The sequence below is a fragment of the Ochotona princeps genome, chromosome 5, assembly GCF_030435755.1.
Source record: "Ochotona princeps isolate mOchPri1 chromosome 5, mOchPri1.hap1, whole genome shotgun sequence".
Classification (NCBI taxonomy): domain Eukaryota; kingdom Metazoa; phylum Chordata; class Mammalia; order Lagomorpha; family Ochotonidae; genus Ochotona; species Ochotona princeps.
This window is the reverse complement of record NC_080836.1, coordinates 101,328,372-101,343,556: the sequence shown is the minus strand read 5'-3', so window position 1 is coordinate 101,343,556 and position 15,185 is coordinate 101,328,372. Positions and strand designations below refer to the sequence as shown.

General features: G+C 48.4%; 1 protein-coding gene across 18 annotated transcripts in view; it reads left to right on the top strand.

Moving 5' to 3' along the window:
* The first annotated feature begins 6,439 nt into the window (after positions 1-6,439).
* The window catches only part of TRIP12 (thyroid hormone receptor interactor 12), a 127,537-nt gene continuing 118,791 nt past the window's right edge, over positions 6,440-15,185 (top strand). For 7 of the 18 annotated variants that reach the window (XM_036493243.2, XM_004576744.3, XM_036493242.2 and 4 more), the window contains exon 1: positions 7,287-7,466. The gene's annotated coding sequence lies outside the window, so the exon portion shown is untranslated. Of the gene's footprint in view, positions 6,463-6,501; positions 6,633-6,677; positions 7,027-7,285; positions 7,467-7,937; positions 8,055-15,185 lie in introns of those variants that run through there. The other 11 variants (XM_036493244.2, XM_058665091.1, XM_058665090.1 and 8 more) reach the window with 7 other exon arrangements.

The window sequence follows — 15,185 nt, the reverse complement described above, 5'->3', positions numbered from 1 at the left end:
TGCAGCAGAGCCCCAGTCACAGCCTCCTGGTCCACAAGGAAAATGCCCCCTTGCCCACCAGGTCCCAGCACCCACCCAGCTCCCAAGGTGTGAGACTTGGGGTTCACCATAAACAGTATTAACATGGTTGAGCAATTCTGTTCTTTTTGCTAACTGGGGTGACCTAAGTGGATGCAGGGGCATCTTGGTCCTCCCTGACTCCTCAGTCTCCTTCAGCTCATTAGGAAAACAGGGGTATTTCTCAAAGTTCCAGGGAAAACACAACAAAATGAAACTTGCATTGTCTTCTTTTTCCATTTTTCCACAAACTTCTGAGGTGTCCTGCAGCTGGTGCCCAACAGGGCAGGGGAAGCAGGGGAGCATGGGTTTCTCACAAGGAGTTCCTGTATTATCAGGGAAAAATGGGAGGGGGGGGACTCCCCACTGGCTGCAAGGCTTCCTTACAGTCTTACAGGTAATCACTAACACATCTGCACCCTTGCTCAGCTTGCAGAATTAGATTCCTCCCCACCCCAGGAAAGCAGCACAGCTCTGGTGACCGAGCTACCATGAATGCTGGCCCAACGGGGCAGCCCAGAGGGGCAGGACAGGGCAAGGTCCCTACCACGCTTTCATTCAAAATCTCTGCTGCTTTTCTCTTATAAAATAAAGCCTCACTGTACACACTTTAAATCCTTTAGCAACACGAACCCATAAAGCGAAGGAAATCACAACTCGATCCCTAACAGCAAAGCACGGCAGCTGTCCCCCCTAACATTTATTTAAAGGTTTACTGACATTTATTTAAAACTTTTAAATAAATAAATAAAGGACCATACTATGTTTAACCCAGCAACTTGCTTTTTCTTGCTAAAGATTTACCTTGGTCTACTAAATAAACAGAGATCCACCTCACTGGGTTTTTTTCTAAGAGTCCCACGGTGTTCTGCTAGTATGTCTGAATGTCACAGCTCACCACTAATGGAGGGATGTATTTATAACTATTTCACTTTGGTTAGTCTTCTTGCTCACATATCCCTGCGTGCATTTGAAAGCACTTTTTGAGATGGATTTGTTGGGTCAAATGGTGCATGCATTAACATTTCTATAAGACTGCATTTAAATTTTAAATATTTTCTTTTTAAAGATTTATTTATTTTTATGACAAAGTCAGATATACAGAGAGGAGGAGAGACAGAGAGGAAGAGCTTCCGTCCGATGAGTCACTCCGCAAGTGAGCTGCAATGGCCAGTGTTGCGCCAATCTGAAGCTGGGAACCAGGAGGGTCCCAAAGCTTTGGGCTGTCCTTGACTGCTTTCCCAGGCCACAAGCAGGGAGCTGGATGGGAAGTAGAGCTGCCGGGATTAGAACTGGCACCCATACGGGATCCTGGGGCGTTCAAAGTGAGGACTGTAGCCGCTAGGCCACGCCACTGGGATCAAATTGTAAATCTTTTTTTTTTTTTTTTTAGATTTTTATTATTGTTATTGGAAAGCCGGATATACAGAGAGGAGGAGAGACAGAGAGGAAGATCTTCCATCCGATGTTTCACTCCCCAAGTGAGCTGCAACGGGCTGGTACGCGCCGATCCGATGCTGGGACCAGGAACCTCTTCCGGGTCTCCCACGCGGGTGCAGGGTCCCAAAGCTTTGGGCTGTCCTTGACTGCTTTCCCAGGCCACAAGCAGGGAGCTGGATGGGAAGTGGAGCTGCCGGGATAAGAACCGGCAAAGTGTAAATCTTTAAAAGTGGTCAGAGTTTGAAAGGGCGCTAGCACAATTTTGGGAAGTCTCTCAAACAGGCTAGTTGTTTTTTCCTTTGTCACAGCCCTTGGAAGACAGTTTCCATAGCCTGAGACCTCAGGTGACTGCAGGTCTCCCGGGCCACAACAAGCCTAAGGTGATTCAACAATACTGGCCGAGAAAGGAGCTCGAAATTTTTCCCCCTCAACTGATAGCAGCTTCAGCCATTTTTTGGGAGTTTTGTGCAGGACTTGGTAACACAGATGAATGAGACTAATCCATTGTCGGGTTGTCCTTCTTGCCTCCGCTGTGTGACGGCAGCAATGCTCGGCTTCAGGGACCACTGCAATGTGTGAGGACTTGCACAGGGCTGCCCCGTGCACACTAAGATTTGTCACATGAAGCCTGACGCCACGTCCATCCAGCAGGGCTGGTCACCTTCCACAGGGTTTCTGCTATGATTGGCCAGAGAAAGGACAGTGAAAAGCCTGCTAACACCCCCCTCCCTGGGTTACCTCATCTATACCGACTTTCTGCCAGACGCTGATTTTGAATCTTTTTTTTTAAAGATTCATTCATTATTTTTATTGGAAAGTCAGATATACAGAGAAGAGGAGAGAAAGATCTCTCTTGCTGATTCACTCCCCAAGTGGCTGCAACCGCTGGAGCTGAGCCAGTCTGAAGCCAGGAGCCAGGAACTTCCTCCAGGTCTCTCATTTGGGTGCAGGGTCCCAAGGCTTTGGGCCATCCTCTACTGCTTCCCCAGGCCACAAGCAGGGAGCTGGATGGGAAGCAGGGCTGCTGGGACATGAGCTAGTGCCCATATGGGATCCTGGTGCCTTTAAGGTGAGGACTTCAGCAGCTAGGTTACTGTGCCTGGCACAGAGATGCCGATTTTAAAATGTCTATACGATCATGAAGTTTGCAGTGTCTCAGGAACTTGCTCTGGAGTTGAAAAAAACCACCACCGACAAAAGTCAAGCCACATCAAACCTTGCCTGAGTCGTCCGTGCTGCCTGATGCTCTCATTGGTTCCGCGCAGGGCAGTGTTGGGCACACGGAGATGCATGGTTCATGTGTGCTGAGAGGACAAATACTCTGAAATCCTATATACTGTGTCTCTATACTAAATGCCAAGTTACCAATTAAAATCAAGGAAAGGATGTTCATTCAGGAATGCAGTTTGGGACTTTCTTGGAAGCCATATGTGAAAATATTCCTGGCCTGAATAACATTCAAGTTTCTTTCCAGCCCTAACATACTACGAAATCCAGGAATCCAAAATCAGAAAGTGTATACACACTCTTGGAAAACTGGGTGAATCTTTGCTATCAAAAGCAATGCATGGCTTTTAAAAGATTGGATTTGAGAATCTACATGGACCTAAAGCTGTTTTGTAAAATTGCTTTTTTGAAAAACAAAACCAACATGCTGTTGTTTCATGCCTCTATAAGCATAAAAATATTTTTAATATTACTGTGTAAGAAGGCAAGGAAAATAGTTATGTATAACATTTATATGCTAGGGGCCTGTGTTATAGCATAATGAGTTAACCGGCAGCCAGGTAGTACCAGCATCTCATATAGGCACTGGTTCGAATCCTGCCTGTTCCGGTTCCAATCCATCTTCCTGCTAATATGCCTGGGAAGGCAGCAGAAGACAGTCCAAGTCCTTGGGCCCCTACACTGATGTGGGAGACTGATGGAGTCCATGCAGTAGGTGTGAATAACACGAAGGTGTGACGAGAACAGCTCCCTGACTGGCAGGGCCCGGGGAGCTACCAGCTGCTTAGCAGGGCTAAGTGGATTCATCTCTGACCACCTTGACGCAGTTTTCACTCCCCCTCGCATGGGCTCTCAACCACCCCACTATGTAATCTATTGAGGCATTGTCTGCCCCTGTGAGATGGCTTTTACAACCAATGTGAGCTTAAGAGTTAGTGTTACTGAGGATGTCCTGGTGAGTGGGCCTTTAACTACACACAGGAGTATAATTAAGTCTGTGCTGTTTACCCATTGCCATAAAATCTGGCCCAGATATTTAGCATGCTTTCTGGGGAATGGCTTGATAAGAGGAACCCTAAAAGTTATCCTGTTACTGTGACCCTAAAGGTCATTCTGCTATGACAAAGAATATAGTTACTGTGACCCTGAAGGCCATCCTGCTATGACGAAGAATATAGCTACTGTAACCCTGAAGCCTATCCTGCTAAGGCAAAAAATATAGTTACTGTGGTCTTAAAGGTTAGCCTGTCCTTGCAATTCTTTAGAATATAGAAAATGTAGTTGCTTTAGTTGTTTTCATAAATTTTTAGCTAGAGGAAATACAGGGTGATTTCACTAATATCATAAAGATATATTTTTGATTATTGTTTGATCACTTATGAAGTTGTAGAGCCTGCAGTTGTAGAGGAATGTAATGTTTATAACCTTTTGTCTTAGATCTTCATGTTTTTTCTCTCTTGATGTATTTCTCCCATTTAGTGATAGATAAGTTGAATAAGAATTGTATTAGGAGTGTATTACTGTATAAGATGTGTTGTCTACTGAGAAACTCTTGGTTGCAACTTTGGAATGGACAATGCCTTGTCTAATACTGAAACAATTTGTAGAATTGTCTTTGGAAACACTCACTCATCCATTGTAGAGTTGAAACTTAAATAGAGTAACTTAGCTCATTGCTAACTGCAATTCTTTCCGCCGTTATTTCCCTTGCTTTAACAAACTGTGTGAGCTTACAGACCTAATGGCCAACTAATGTCAATAACCCCGATCCCCATAGACCAAGGCCCCAGACCTTTTAACTCATACAAGATCGGGGTCTGGTTGACACAGATGGCGCCTAGGTTATAGTCCAGACCTGAGGAGAGCAGATGAAGACTGACAAGCCACGATAAGCAAGGAATATGGAATCCTTCCTCAATCATTTCTCAAGAAGTTGTAAATTGTGCCCCCCTGAAGCTATGTCAATATGCCCCTAAGAAAAAACTTTGTGCTGCTTCTGTATAAATAAAGCGGACAGCTTTCTCGCTTTGTCCACTACGATCAAGGAATCTGGTGGTCTGTCTCCTTTCTTTCTCTCTTCACGCCTCATCCACGCACCCTTCCCGAGCTCCGAACCTCGGCCGGAGCTGGACTCCGGCAGGAGACCAGAACTCTTGGTTTCAGCCTGGTCTAGTCCCAGCTGCTACCGCCGTTTGAGGAGGGAACCAGCACATGGCAGCTCCCTCTTTCCCTCTGTAACCTGGTCTTTCAAATGAGATAAATGTAAAAAGAAAAAAACATATAGATATGTACACAAGTATGAACACAATAACACAAATAATTGGTTTTAATTACATAATAAATGCGGAGTTAAAGTCAACAGCAACAAAAATGAAGCATTTAAAAAAATTCAGGAAGGGAGTCAGTATGAAAGAAGGAGCCTTCTAAACGCAGGGGTGCTTTGATTCAGCACATTTTAGAATAAAGGCAGAAGGGAGGAAGAGACGCACAAGAGCCTGTTTTAGAAAGTCACCCACAGAAAAAGCCCATCTTATAAAACACAGTTTAATTCTAGTCTTTTGCTATTAATTTATGTCAGGGCACCTCTTACTAGATGTTTGGCTTCCTGTGCTGAAACTCAGAAAAAACTACCTTGTGGTTAGAAAACAGCATATTCTCCAGGCAGCTGACTTGGAAGAGTCCCGTCCCCCACACAAAGTCCCCTTTGGCTTGCTATTTTTTTTTTTAACAACAAATTCTACTTTAAAAAGAGGGTGAATTAACCAGATTTAGGATTAAATTTCTCTGGGTAGAACTGCAGTGCATTTATTCAGTGTGCTAAAAAAGAAAATAAAAAATGGATCAGTTCTTGAAGAAAGGATTCTGTATGTAAATAAACGACAGAATCAGAGCTGAAATAGTCGAGTTTTTTGAGACTCCCAGAGGAGATGAGAGCTCAGGAACCACAGCGGGTGTAGGAAGACCGTGGGGTCTGAGGGAAACAGGGCAGCCTTCCAGAGAAGTGCAGGCTAAAACACTAAAACACAAAGGGGAAACAAACTTAACCCGCCAGGCCTCAGAGCGCAAAGACCAGAAGGTAAGGAAAAACAGAGAGCTGGGGCTGGAAAGATGGTGGAGGAGGAGTGAAGACCGCACAGGTTGGAGGGTTAACACTCTCGCGCTCTTTCTCACGTTTTCACGTGTTTGACTCAAGTTGGTAAAAACACTTGTACCAAGGCCATAAATCTTAAAGCCAAATGGCAAAGTCAAAAATCCTTACACACACAAAAGTGTCCCAAAGGAGTAAATTTCCCACAAGAAATCCCCAAATGCGTAAAATAGAAAAAAATCCCCAAAAATGACTTTCATCAAACCGCTGACAAACGGATACTACTGCAATGTTTTTAAATCTTAGCTTAAAAAATACCCCAAATTCTACATGTCATTTTTTTTTTTGAAAGGCGCTTCTAAATACCCGACAGAAGTGAATGCACTCGCTACTTGGCTTAAAGGGTCCTGGAGATCCTGATGAAGAATAAATCCAAGTGCAACCATGCGCACCCCACCAAACACGCACCAAGTTCCCCGCGGCGAGGGACGCGGGCCCCACCGGCCCCACAAAGGCGCCGGGCCGGCGGCCACTCCACTCGGGCCCATTGTTGTGGGGCCGAGGTCCCGGTGGGTGGGGCCGAGGCGGTTCGGCGCTCACCCGCCCCCCGGCCGCGGACACGTTCCACGGGGACGGCGGGGCTCGGCCAGGTAGGAACCCGGCGGTGGGGAGGGGGCGCTCGTGGGCCCGCGGGGCGCGCCGCCCCGAGACTCGGGCACCATTCCCCCTCCCCAGAGGGCCTGCGGAGCAGGGCCGGCTCCTCCTCAGGACGCTCGGGCCGCTCGGGCCGAGGCCTTCTCTCCCTCCTCCCCGCACCGAGGTGAGGCGGCGCACCGCAGTCGAGACAAGCCCTGAGGGCCCCGGCCGGGCCTCTGTGGAGGAGGCCAGCGGGGACGAAGGAGGGCCTCCCGACCGGCAGCCGCGTCGGGACTCAGGAGACGGGGGGAGGCCGCCGCTCGCACTTGCCTGAGAACGGGTGACCAACAACTGGTAATAGTCTTTGCTCGGCGCCGGGCCTTGTCCTACAATCTCGAACAGTGTCTCTGGCAGCCACGACGCCATCTTAGGACGCCACCGCCGTCGCTAAGACAACCAGGAAGGGGCGTGGCCTGGCCGGGGTCACGGGGCTCAAAGCCCTGTAGTTGAAATCCAACCCCGCTTTTCAGTCAGCCACGGGTGTTTTACAACTTGAGGCGATCGTCTCTTCTCTCCAGGTTGAGTGTGGTGTGTATGTGTGTGTGTGTGTGTGGGGGGGGGTTCCCAAGAAAGCTCGTTCCAAGAAAACTCCCACGTCTTGGTCCCCGGGTGACCCGTAGGGGAATTAGTTCCTGCTGCCACGGAGGGGAGGGTTGACCCCGGCGGAGGGATACCGAGCGCAGCCGCCGCCGTGTCTCTTCCTGGTCCCCCGAAGGGCTCGGGAGGAGCAGCAGAGGCCGCTGGGAGCGTCGAGGCGGGCGGTGGGGGAGGGAGGGGCCGGCCCCGCGGACGAGCTCGGCGGCCGGAGCCCAGGGCAAAGTAGTCCCCGGAGCGCGCTGGGCCGGGCGGGCGGAGGCACACGGCGGGCGCGGTGCTGCGGCGCAGCTGATTATTGAGGGGCCGAGCAGCAGCCGCCGCCGCCGCCGAGTCCGCACCGGAGACTTTGGGGCCTCACTAGGTAACCGGGGCACGGGCCGGGGTCGGCAGCGGGGGAGGTGGAGGGAGGGCGAAGGAAGAGCTGGCGCAGGAAGTCCCGGGAAGCCCGGGGGTGTCACCGAGGCGACTCGGCCCCGGCTCGGCCTGCTCCCGGTGGCGGCCGCGGAAGGCCCGGGCCGGGGGCGGACGGACGGAGCGCTCGGGGCCCGCGGGGCGTCGCGGGGGCCCCTGCTCCGCTCCCGGGGTCCTGAGGAGGGACCCTCACGCCGCTTGGGGTAAGGCGAGCGGGTCTCGGGGCGCCCGGCGGGGGTTGTGGGGGGGCCGGAAGTGGGCTACGGAGCCTGGAGGGCGTCAAGGAAGATGGAAAGTGGGGGGCCGGAAGTGCAGGTGGGGGGTGGTGGCGTGGAGACGGCTAGGGTTCCCCGGAAATGGGACGGGGGCCCCGGAAACCGGGAGAGAGTAGGCTCCGGGACCGGGAGCAGTCCGGAAATGGAACGTGGGGAGCAGCTTGAGCGAGCGCAGTTGTGGGGAGCGAGGCCGGAGTGACGGGAGCCCAGGGCGAGGGTCCCGGGCGAGGGGGCCGCGGGGGCCCGGGGCTCGGCACGGGCAGGTGTGTGTTGTTGTTTGCCGTTGGGGGTGGGGAGGGCGCCAGTCGGGGGAAGTTGAGGCTGAGGGAGGATGACGAGGGACGGGCGGCCGGCCCTGACGGAGGCGCAGAAACTTGGCCGGGGGGCCCGGGCTTCGTCGGGGATGGCCCGGCGGAGGGCGGGGGTTGTCACCCCAGTCGTGCTCACATTCAAAGCGGGCCGGGCGATGAATTTATTTCTGTGTGGATTACATAAAATGTCTGAGGAAGTCTGTCCGTCAGTTCTTGCCTCCTCCGTCGTGTGAGTGAGTGGGTTTCCAGCCTGGAAAGCTGTGTTAGAAGGGGGCGTTGAGACCCCGAGGGCTGTACAATCCCGACTCGAGGCCGTAGGTCTCCCCGACCCCCGCATTTCCCCTCATTTCCTCAGAATGGGCCAGATCTTGGGGTGAGAGAGAGAGAGGGCAGTTTCGTAGAAATCTGAGAGCACTTGCAGGTCGTGGGGGGAGAAGTTGGACGTGTCACCCACCCCCGGGCGCGGGCCTGAGGGAGGACCTGAGCCTGGGGGTGGGGAGGAGGGGGTGAGCCCGTGTGTGTGTGTGTGTGTGTGTGTGTGTGTGTGTGTGTGTGTGGCCTGCGGGCAGCGCGGGCCTCCGAGTGGACGGCCAACTGCCGGCCTCCCTCCCGAGCCTGCCAGGTCACCAGGTCTCCGGGCCTGCCTCCGACTTGTAGGCCCCTTAGTGGTGGATTTAACTTTTCCTTTCTCCAGAGCCTTGTTAGATATTTTTGGCATTTCTTTTTTTTTTTCAAACCTGGCAAATTGAGACTCAAATCTCTTTAAAAAAAAAATCAGAAATACGGGATGGAAAGATGAAAGAGCTGCTCAGTCCAGTACATAACCGACGCTGTGAACAAAGGTCCTGGTTGTGTTAGGAAGAAGGCAGAGGCCTGTGGGGTGTGTGTGTGGCATTTACACTCTGGGATTTGTTGGAGGGGGTGGGGAACCAGCTTGGGTTGAGGAGTGGAATTATCCGATATTTAGGGACAACAAATTGTGGAGGGTTTATTGAGACTCTTTTTTTCTATTTATGGCAGATCAATAGTAAGTAAACACAGTTTCTGATTCTTTGTTTTGACATTGCCTGCTTCATGTTTAGTCCCAGAAATACTCAAATGTGGCTTTCTATCAACCTTTTGACATGGGAGCTGGGGCGGCTTTTGTATTGTTTGATCTTGGGGGCGCACACTAGCATGCCTGATGTTCGTGGGCTTCATGGGCTTTGTACAGGGCTGCCTTCCTAGCAAGTGCCGGTGTCAGTAAGAGTTGAGGGACTGTAATCCAGATGAGCCCTGTGCCCTTCTCTCCCTTGTATTTGACGATCGCAGTGGCCATTAGGCCAGCTCAGCTGATGGTTACTGTTTAATTTGTGTCTGTGATCAGCCCTTTTGTCTTTTTTCATCTTCAAAAACGTTGGAGGACGTTCTTGACACTTAAGGGTTCCAAAAGGTACCAGAGTTTTAAGAATGGATGCTAGGGTTAAAAACAAAAAAGGCCCGCCAAACAGTATTTTCACTCAGCGAGGCTAGGGTAGGGTTGTGTTTGCTTTTCCGTTCTGACCCTTTTGGATTAGCTTGTTTGTGTTATCCAGACAGGATTTTACGATCCAGTTTTCAGGACATCCCCATGGCCTGGAAACCCGCACTGTGACCTTGAGATAGTCAGGTAACCTTTTTGGTCTCTTAACCAGTGAAGTGGGAATGCGGGAAGAAGCCTCTTTTACCCGGCTTGTGGTTTTAAGGCCCACATATTACATTGGCTGTGAAAACAAATTATAAATACTGGGCTAAAGCAGTCCCTCAGTTAGCTAATCCTCCACCTGCAAATGCTGAAATCCGCTGTAGACACTGGTTCCGGTCCTGGCTGCTCCTTTTCTGATCCAGCTCCCTTCTTGTGGCCTGGGAAAGCAGCAGAGGATGGCCCACAGCCTTGGGACCCTGTACCCGCATAGGAGACCCAGAAGAAACTCCTGGCTCCTGGCTTTGGGTTGGCTCAGCTCCAGGATTGGTGGCCATTTGGGGAGTGAACCAATAGATGGAAGATCTTTCTGTCTTTCCTTCTCTTTGTAACTCTGCCTTTCTAATAAAAATATATAGATCTTTAAAAATAAAACTAATGTTAATATACTGGTATGAGATGCTAGTGTTAGTCATAGGAAGATGTATTAGTTGTTTTAAGACATCAGAGAAAGCAGCGTGTTAGGAGTGGTGGTGGTCAGCTGTGTAAGGTAGGTTGATTGAAGAGCCAAGTGACAGCGTTCTCTAAGATCGCTGCTGCTTTGATAATGGAAAGTGGTCTCATTTTTTATCTGTTCTTTTTTTTTTTTCGCATCAGCATACCAGATACTTTTTCTTTATATTTCATATTGAGTAAACTTTTTAGTCTTGTTTTAAGAAACTTAAACTGCTTCGTATTTTTGTAATTGACAGATTTTGTACCTGTTTTGGTTTGTGACAATAATGAAATTGAATTTCCAGTGTTATGACAAAGGAAGAATGGTTTTGAATCTTGATCTCTGGTTTAGTCTTAGCAGTCTAAGTAGTTCTTTTTTTCTTCCCCTTTTTAGTGTGTGAGTGGGGATCTTCGGAGTAGGTCTGGAACCAGGTACCCCTTTCTTTTCTCCACATTACTGAGGCACTTTGGTCTCAGCTTAGCAGCTGGTGCAGTGCTTTCTTTTTCCTCATGCTGCTCTTTGCTGTGGCCACCCTGACCTGTACTTCTTCCCCCTTTGAAATGCAGCAGATTCGCCCTGTGCAAAGTAACACAGCAGTCAGAAGATTCCAAGGACTTCCGCCTGCCCCTCAGGTCACTTCCGCAAACAGCCTTCTGCCCTGTCATCTTTTCCTTGCACTTCTTGGTTAGGTCTCCGCCTCATTTCTGCATTTGTTGACGTAGATTGCTTCTGTTTCCCAACTGGATAATAGGCTTCCTGAGGGCAAGAATTACCTCATTGTTGTGGTATGCACAAAGGTGCCTTGTAAAACTGATGGAAAAATCTCCATTTTCCTTCCTAACTCAAACCAGTATTGACAGCCTGGGCTTGCCACACATGGGACCTGTCTTCTGCTTGGAAGAGTTTTTGGATCTAGAAAATGGCTGACAAAGTCTCCTGTTGCGGGCGCACTGCCTCTGGCCTCTTCCCTCGCCCCCAGCTGATGGTGAGATGTGAATGGTCACTCCCGAACTTGCTTATCTAGTCAGCTGGTGCTGCTTTTCTGTAGGGCAGGTTGCAGTTAGGCCTTAAAAGATGGAATAGCAATAGGCAGTGTTTATATCAGAAGTGCTTTTTGTAGATTGTTGGATAATTGTAGTGCTTGTGTGTGTGTGTGTTTTTTTTTTAAAGATTGTTTTTGTTGGAAAGGCAGATTTACAGAGAGAAAGAAAGATCTTCTGTCTACTGGTTCACTCCCCAAATAGCTGCAACGGCCTGAGGCTCTGAAGCCAGGACCCTGGAGCTTCTTCCTGGCCTTCCATGCTGGTGCAGGGTCCCAAGGCTTTGGGCCATGCTCTGCTGCTTTCCCAGGCCATAAGCAGGGAGTTGGATGGGAAGTGGAGCAGCTGGGACATGAACCACATTCTCAGGGATCCTGGTGCTTTCAAGGGGGCAGGATTAGCCAACTGAACCATCGTGCCTGATCCAGGATGATTTTTTGTTTGTTTTTCAGATTTTATTATTTTACTTGAAAGAATTAGGGAAGGAGAGACAGAGATCTTTTTTTCTACTGGATCACTTCTCACATGAAGTGATAGCCAAGCTGTGTCAGTCTGAATCTGGGAACAGGAATTCCCCTGTGTGCTGTATGAGCCCGAGACCTTGGGCCATCCTCCGCTGCTTTCCCACACACGGGATTGGAAGTGGAGCTGCCAGGGCTCCAGTAGGCACCCGTGTGGGATGCCAGTGCTGCAGCACTGGCCCCAGCCCTTGGGGTGTAAGCTTTACGTTTTCTGCCTGCTGGTGTAGTGGTGCTGTTCATAGTGGTGCTTGGCGTTGGTCGAATAAGCAAGTCTGGTACTGATGTTGAACTTGGTTCTTGATGTTAAGTAGACCCAATTTGGCTAAAAGTTCTGGATTTTGAAAAATGTAGTTCTTTTGGATTAATCTAATACCCTAATTTGCTGATAGTTTAGATGATTGGTGAAAAGTTTGTTTCTTAGTTTGAGGTCTTATGCTTTGGTTGTTTCTTTTAGCTTCCTTGAGTTGGCCAGAAGGAAAAAAGAACTTGCGGAGGCTTTTATCTACTTCATGTTAAGTGCAGAAAGTCAGTTTCATGGTTATACTTGATTTGAGAAGTCAACTCTAGTGGCCAAGAATTTAAAAAAAAAATGTTTTTGTTAGTGAACAGCACTGTTCAAGTGAATGTTCCTTTTGAAAGGAAGACAACTGAGCTTGACTCTTATCTGTCCCCTTCCTTATTGGTGTGACCTTGGGTAAGTAATTTAACCTTGGGAAGTTTAAAGTGCTTAATCTGAAAAATGCCATCAGTGCTAGCTAATGTTAATTGACAGTCATGCACTTGATGCTGTCTTCCAGAGGGTGGGCTAGAAAGGTAGGTTGGCGCCCGGGCTTTCCTTCCCCAGGCCCTGTAGTTTTGCCATTGTCTCATCTTGACACTTTCCTGTTGGACATTGATATTTTACTTGAGAAGAGTTGAGACTGCAGTAGTGTTCCTTGGTTGATTATGAATTCTTTGAAGCCAAGATTTATTGTTTTTAAATATTTATTTATTTTTATTGGAAAGGAGGATATGCAGAGAGGAGAGAGAGAGAGAGGAAGATCTTCCATCCAATGATTCACTCCCCAAGCGGCCGCAACGGCTGGAGCTGAGCCAGTCCGAAGCCAGGAGCCTCTTCTGGGTCTCCCACATGGGTCCAGGGTCCCAAAGCTTTGGGCCATCCTTGACTGCTTTCCCAGGCCACAGGCAGGGAGCTGGATGGGAAGCAGGGCCACTGGGATTAGAACTGGCGCCCATATGGGACCCCATATGTGTTCAAGGTAAGGACCTTAACCACTATGCTATCGCGCTGGGCGCGAAGCCAAGATTTTTCTCTCTTCAAAATTGCTTGAAGAGCAGAGACACGTATCTTTCACCTGCTGGCTCACTCTCCAGATTTCCTAAAGCAGCAGATTAGGGCTGGAAATTGATCTGCTTCTCAGATGTGTGACAGGGAAAATGCCCGTGGCCTTCCCCTGCTGCCTGCCAGGGCATCCATTCGTAGGCAACCAGAGCCACGACTTGAACCCAGGCATCCGAGTCCCAAGCAGTATTTGCCACTGTGCCAGCTAGCCCCTTACCTGCAGTGCTGGGCCATCTTAGGGTTTCTTGTTAAAGAAGCAAAGGATTTTGTAATGGTTTAGTTTCCTATTTGTTGTTTATTGTTAGTCTTTGAATCAGTGTTAGAGTACAAGTTGCTTTAAGTCATGCATATTACAATATTAGGTCATTTTGTATTAGTCTTAATTTATCCATAATTTGCGTATTATAGTTGAAAATTTAGAGAATATGTTGAGGACCTGTGTGCTTTGGTATAAGGCTAAATAGTGTTTTAGCCAGTTAATAACATAATGGATCATTGTAGCTTATTCTGTTTGTGTTTTATTTCTGTAAATATGGTGTTATTATCTAGTGACAGATTTTTAAGGCTGCAAGCTGAAATGTTCATCAACCACCTTTAAGAGCTGAAGTGAGATCACTTTAGAGTGTGTGTTAGTCAGCTGGTTGGTTGTCGTGAGCAGTGAGTTCTACCCTGACTTCAGATTCCTACTCGTTTTGCCTGTGTTAGCATCCTGGATGAATAGCGGTGCCTCATGGTCTATTAAGGTCAGTGTGACTCCAGGTTTTTATGTTACACAAGTGTTATCCTCTGGAGAAGCAGAAGGAGTTTTCATGAAATTCACTTTTGGGTTGTGATTTGAGCTGCTGTGTGCTTTGACAACAGGGAGGGGGAGAGCCTGTGGAGGAATTCCCCTTTTCTACCTATAATTTGCAAAAGCCCATTCCTTGTACTTCCCCTGCGGGTGCAGGGTCCCAAGGCTTTGGGCCGTCCTCAACTGCTTTCCCAGGCCACGAGCAGGGAGCTGGATGGGAAGTGGGACTGCTGGGATTAGAACTGGTGCCCATATGGGATCCTGGGTGTTCCCTGCACCTGAGTGGGAGACCTGGAGGAGGCTCCTGGCTCCTGGCTTTGTATTATTGCAGCACCAACAGTTGTGGCCGCTTCGGGAGTGAATCATTGGACGGAAGATCTTCCTCTCAATCTCTCGTCTGCTCTGTATATCCTCCTTTCCAATAAACATAAAATGAATCTTTTAAAAAAAGGCATCGCTGCTTTCACTGACGCTAGTCTGGCAATGGAGATTAAATTGACATAATCAGATGGCATATATTAAACATTTTTGATACTTTGTATTTTTGTGTTCTCGGCTTAGATTTGGGATTACAAGGAAATGTAAAAATGGTCCTTTGAGTTGACAGTGTCATAGGAAGATGTTAACTAGGGAACAAAGGAACTCAAACAATTCTGAGAATTACTCCGTTTGGAATATAAAATATGGTTAAATATTATGAAGGTATATCTCAGAATAGTTTTAATTATTTGGATCCATGTATTGTGCACATTGAATTTGATTTCTCGTTAGGTTTCTGATAATGTCTTTATTATGAACTACGTGTAATATAGTCTAATAGTAATCTAGGTCCATCCAGTGTGTGGAAGATTAAAGGGAAAGGAGTACTTAGCTTCCCGTGGCTCAGTGCCAGGCTGGTGGTACTTCATAGAGGGTTGGCAGAGTCTCTCAGGGTGGGGGACAACATGTCTGAGGAATTTGTTGGGGATATGGGTGAAGCCTGGGGTACAGCTACATCCTGACTGTAGCTCAACCAGCTCTACAACCTTGGCAAGTCATTTGTTGGGGTTTTCACGTTCCCCATCTGTAAATAGGATGGTTGTACCTACGTCCTAGAATCATGAAGGTTAAATTAGTTAATAGCTGCAAAGCTTCCAGAACAGTATGTGAGGAGACTGAGTGCTTCCTATCTTAGCTATCACTAGTAACTGTTGTCTTGATTTTTAAAAAGGATTTAATTGTTTTTATTGGAAAG